Below are 6,000 nucleotides of genomic sequence, written 5' to 3'. Positions count from 1 at the left end.
AAGGGCTTAATTTTTATTTTTAACTTATAGCTTTTGCACCCTTCTGTCTGCCTTGCTTAGAGATCAGCCAGTATTTGATCAGAGGTATTCTCAAATACCTTGAATTAGTAAACCTTCTATCTGATATCAAAGACCTTTGTGTGGGTAGTGGAGCACATTTAAAATTTAGGCATTTTCAAATCTGCCTGGCTTTTGCTTTTCACTGGGCTGCTCGTGTTTCCTATGTGAGTACACATGGCCTTGAGATCATCTAGGAGTCTGTGGCTGGCTTGGGCCATTTCCAGAGGCACACAGTCTCAGTCATTCTATACAACCTTCAAGATGATCATTTCCATTGTCACTGCTACTAGGCAGGGGTGTCACCCATTGATCCAAATTGAGTGAGTCCCTTCAGCCATGGCATTGCACCTGCTGTGCCCTTCCCTACAGAGTCTCTGAGTCTCCCCAGCTGGGAGGGTGCTTTGGGAGCAGCCTGGGGCCAGCATGCTCCAGACTCACTGTTTCTACCTGAAATGCAGCAGTTTTTAAGCATGAACACTTCATAAATGGTTGCATGCTCTTGGATGATTTCCAGCATGTGGAAATGGCTGCTTTTGTTAATTTGTGCAGTTTTATAATTGATTTTTGGAAAGAGCATTTGCCAACCCGCTCACTTGGCCACACATCAAGGTATTAACTCCCCAGAGTGCATTTGTGACTAGGGACATGGGGCAGAGCTGAGGGTGCTTGGAAGGATAGAGAGAGGAAGAAGTGGCTATATATGAGGCTGTAGAGGTTGGTTGGGGTAGATGAGAATTTATTTAGCAATTTATTTACCTTCTTTGCTAAAGAAGGAAAATGGAAGTGCCCACAGAGAAGGGGATTTTTCCCAAGTTCTTGAAGCTCAGTCAGTAGAGTGTTGACACTGGAACCCGGCCCGCCTGACTCCTAGCCCAGTGCTCTTTCCCTTCTTCCAAATTGCTTCAGCAGTTGTTGTTTAGAAGTTCAAATCCCTAGGAGTTTTCAGGATGGCAGAACCATCCATCCATCCATTGATCCATCCATCCACCCAGCCATCATCCATCCTCCATCTATTATCCTTCCACCCATCCATTATCTTCCCTTCCTTCTACCCTTCCATCCATCTTCTTTCCATCCATTCATCATCTATCCATCCATCCATTATCATTCCTACCAACCATCCATCCATCTTCTTTCCATCCATCCATCATCCACCATCCATCCATCCATTATTCTTCCTTCCTTCCATCCATCCATCCATCCATCCATCTTTTTTCCATCCATCCATCTTTTTTCCATTCATCCATTATCCTTCCTTCCTTCTACCCATCCATCCATCTTCTTTCCATCCATCCATCATCCTCTATCTATCCACCCATCCATTATCCTTCATTCTATCCATCTATCCATCCATCCATCATTATCTTTCCATCCATCCATTATCCTTCCTTCCTTCTATCCATTCTCTGTTCTTCCTCCAGTCCATACACTCATTCAATACTTATTAAGTACCTACTGTGTGCCCAGCACCGTGCTGTGCTCTGAGGCTAAGTAGAAAACAAAAACTGACATGGTTCCAATGTTATGACCCTCTCGTAGTCTCAGAGTGGGACACTAGCCTCAGGAAAGGGCAAGATCCGTGTTGAAGAAGTATCCCATGCTTCTCTGTTGGTCTTAACTAAAGCAATATCCCTTTCAAGGGAAAATAATGAGTTTTAATTAACCTCCAAGCTAAAATCCCTCAAAACGTGATTTATAATAGTTATTTGTGGCAAATTTTATTTGTGAAAACATTTTAAGTCTGTAAGTATTTAAACAAAAAAAGAAGGGGTACCTGGGTGGCTCAGTGGGTAAAAGCCTCTGCCTTAGGTTCAGGTCATGATCCCAGGGTCCTGGGATCAAGCCCCACATCGGACTCTCTGCTCGGTGGGGACCCTGCTTCCCCTCCTCTCTCTCCGCCTGTCTCTCTGCTTACTTGTGATCTCTGTCTGTCAAATAAATAAATAAAATATAAAAAAAGAAGCTGTCATATTTAATAGTTTGGTAGCAAAAATTTTGATTTCTGAAATGAATCTCAAAGGCAGCCATACTGTGAGTTGTCTTTCAAAATAGTCATTAAAATGGAAGGCTCTGGAAACTCCTCCTCCAGACAAATCTGTAAGTCTGAGGCCCTTGGCCTTTCGTGGAGGGAACCTTGCAGAATGGTTTGGTACTTAGACACGTGCCAGCTGCTTGCGGCTGCCTGTGCCATTCCAAAGTGCCATCTGGAAACTGAAAAATGCAGGAAAGACTCTGGAGGCTTGGACCACATGACAACAAATAAGTGGATATTTGGAAGTGAACTTTTGGACTACATCTTGAGTCATCCTCTGGGAATTCCTAAATACAACCTCAGAGGGATTAATGGAATTTTGTATCTCATCTTTCTCCCTTCCTTCCTCCATCCCCCGCCAGGTGATCTCATTCCACAGTCATGTCCAAATCTGTGTCCCAAGCTCTGATTCTGTCCCGGGCACCATTTCCAAAGGCCTCTGGAGCCTCCCTGCTGGTGTGCCACCAGATGTCCCTGTGCTCCTGTGTCTGCCAGGCTCCCTTATAGGTGGGTCAGGCCATGAACCCAGGCCCTGGCCGATGGGACATGAGTGACAGTGAGGTGACTCCCAGATCCAACCCCACAAAATATCCCATGTGGTTCTTTGGCTTCCTCTTCTGCCACTGTGACCTTGAAGGCTAGATGGTCCAGCTGGCAGAGCCACAGGAGGGGGAGACACCTGACTTGCATCAGGCTTTGTGAATGAGTACAGTGTGCCTTCCTTGGATTATTTATCCCACTGGGATTTGGGGTTCATTTGTTACTGTGGCCCAGCCTAGTCTAGCCTGACTGATGGCTCCTGGATGTCCCACAGACACTTTGGAAGCAACACATCCAAAGCTGAGCATTCACCTGCTTCAAATTTGTGCCCTAACCATGCAGTGGCGTCATGTTGTCCCAGATGCTTCTGAGTCTCCCTAGAGAGACTTGCACGGGATGGGCCTCCCTCTTCTTCCTTCTCCCCATTGTGCTTGCTCGCATCTTGTCTTCTCTGCCCTGGACTGATGCCGTGGCCCCTGCCGGCCTCCCTGTCTCTTTTCCAAGCTCTGGTTTTCCGGAGCTGCCAGAATTATCATTCTGAAACAAATCTCATTGTGCTGTTCCTGTTCTTGAAAGCCCTGGAAGGTTCTCTTTCACCTTGGGAGAAGGCACAAGCCTGGAGCTTCTGGGCCTGGCTTCCCCCCAAATCTTATGGTTCTTGTCCAGAGTGGCCAGGCTGCTGGGTCCTCCCTGTGTGGGCAGGGGACCTTTGTCCTTTGTCCCTTGCAGGTCCTACACTTTGTGTTTTACTTCACCTGGGTCCCGGCTCATCATTCAAGACCTGCTCAAATGTATTCTTCTCTTTGCCAGCACCTCAGGCAGAATGAATTCTCCCTTCTTCCTTCCGCCATACTCAGCACATATTTCCATAATAACCTGCATTCTCCAGGGTGCTCGTGGCGGTAAGCAGGAGGAAAGAACTACAGGGTCAAGAAGTTGGGGGAGAAACTGAATTTGTCAACGTCAAACAGACGGTTAAATTGCAGAGCTTTTCCATTCCTTACGCACATGGGCCCGTGAGAGGGGTGGTCAGCCAGCTGTAGGGCTTAGACCACAGAGGCGCTTCTGGGGAGTGCCTCCTGGAGCTCATGTCCTGGAGAAGTCATAAAGTTGTTCTTCCCCTCATTTTACAGGTGGGAAACTGAGATCCAGTGCACACGGCTGCCAGAGACAGAGTCACGTGCTTGCTGGGGAATTAGCACTGCCGTCTGGTCCCCTGCCCACCAGCATCGGTGGTTACTAATCAGCCCCCTGGGACCTCTCCCTTTGAATGAAGATATGTTGCACCCCAGCCAGGTGCTTGGGGGATGGCAGAAGACTTCCGAGGGGAAGGTCGTGGACCATCACCTCAGAGGCGTGCGTCACACAGACGGACCTATGGTGGGTCATTCTGTTACTCTCCCACGTGACGACCTTCCATCAGCGCGGTCCAGGTGCTCTTCTGAGCTCTGTAGAGACACTCCTCCCTCTGCTCGACAGCCTGGGACTCGGGCTGTGACTGTTCTCAGTGGATGTGGGGAGACTGAGGCACAAAGACACTCGGTGACTTATGCAGGGAGTCAGCCTTCAGGCCCCAGCCTGACCCCCACTGTGAGCTCATCACCCCCCAGCACGCACCTGTCACACACAGAGCATGGCCTTCAGCCTGGAGGGCGAGTCTGAGGAGAAGCAGGGCCCACCAGGGCTGACTATGCCCCTCCCCTCCCCCACGTCCCTCACAGATGTGTACTGGGCCCCTCCTGGGCCACGCCCTCTGCATTTGGCCTCCATGCAGAGACTCTGGGCCCCTACCCTCTTTCCCAGCTCCCAGGAATCCCCAGGGACCATTTCTGGTGTTGCATGTCCCTCTTAGGTCTAGCCCTCCTCTCCTCTGCCCTGCCTGCTGTAGTGACCAAAGCGGGCTTTGGCCCCTCCTGATTGATGGAGAATCCCTTCTCCCAGGGCCCACAGGGGCCACTTTCCAGGGTCTTCCCTGATGATTAAGTACCAGAAAGCTCCAAGGAGCTGAGGGCTCACTTCTCAGCAGTGGGCCTGTGATGGTCAAAGCCGGTCACTGTCCTGCTTCCTGTCCCCATAGTGCTTTATGTATGTACACAGTTGGGGAGCAGTGGGGCTCGGGGCTGGCCCTCTGGCCTGTGCCTACCTGCCACGGGGGTTGGGGGGGCCACTGTCATTCTGGGAACCCTGGTCTCAGTGGATGTCAGTGGAGATGATAATGAGCCCAGCCCCGTCCCAGCCTCCCAGGGTTGGGGAAAGATTGATGCAAGTGGAAGGTGAGGCCGAGAGGAGGGTGCCCCCCGCCTATCCCTCCCATTGCTGTGGACAGAACCCTGGCGAGCCCCTTTGCTTTTTCGTGCTGTGCCTCCATTTCTTCTTCCGGGAAAAGGACATAATGATGAAGCCCATCCCCAGTCAGCTTGGGGGCCCGCACTTTGCAAAGTCACTGGGGCAGAGCTGGAGCCTTGAGTTGGCATGTGATGGGGCTCCATGGACACCCGGTGAAAGGAAGGGGGACACGAGCCTGTCACACTGCATCAGCCCTGCGAGGTCTGCGACTGGAGGCAGCGGCTGCCATCCCCGTCCCTCCCTGGAGCCAGCCTCCAGCTCGGTGGGCCTCTCATACATGCAGGCTGGGCTGGCCCATGGCTACAGAGTTGCAGGCCAGAGGAATCCCTGCCCCCACCAAGAAGTGACCACACCCCACTTCCCCTTAGAGTGTCTCATCCCCAGAGGGGCCACCGCCTTCCACCCCATCTCCCTCCCTCTACGGATCAGAGCAGCCAGACCACCATCTCCCTGGGGGGTCTTTTCTTCCTTCTCCATCTAGACACATTTCTCTCTGGCCTCCGGGTCACACTTCTGCCCCTGCCCTGAATGCATGTCCTGAGCAACCTCCCCACCAACTTGGCACCTTCCCCATGACAACCGGATAACGATCTTTCTCCCTCAAGCTGTCCCCTCCAACCCCTTGTCATTTGCTGGAAGGCATTAGGAGACGTCTCTGCAAGACATCACAGCCCCCCACCCTACACCTGGCAGCTTCCTTACCACCCCCACCCGGCAGCTCCCCAACCCTGCAGTTTACCCTTGGCCCCTACCCCTGGTGGCTTTCCCCCAACATCTGGCAGCACCCCCACAGCTCTCCCCACAGCCCCCCCTTCCTAACCTGGCAGCTTCCCCAGCCCCCCCACGCCTGTACCTTACTGTCCTCACCTGGCAGCTCCCCTACATCTGGCAGCACCCCACACCCCACTGGCTGTTTCCCCACCCCCCACTAAGCAGGTGCAAATTTCTTAGTTTTGCTGGAGGCTAGGCCAAGGGCACAGCACAGGGGAGAGGCTCCCTGCTGTAGAGTCTGGCCCCCCAAC

The sequence above is a fragment of the Mustela putorius genome, unplaced genomic scaffold (genome assembly GCF_011764305.1).
Source record: "Mustela putorius furo isolate JIRA1106 unplaced genomic scaffold, ASM1176430v1.1 tig00000083_pilon_pilon_pilon, whole genome shotgun sequence".
Taxonomy (NCBI): Eukaryota; Metazoa; Chordata; class Mammalia; order Carnivora; family Mustelidae; genus Mustela; species Mustela putorius.
The sequence above is the reverse complement of the archived record's forward strand: the minus strand, read 5'-3'. Positions refer to the sequence as shown.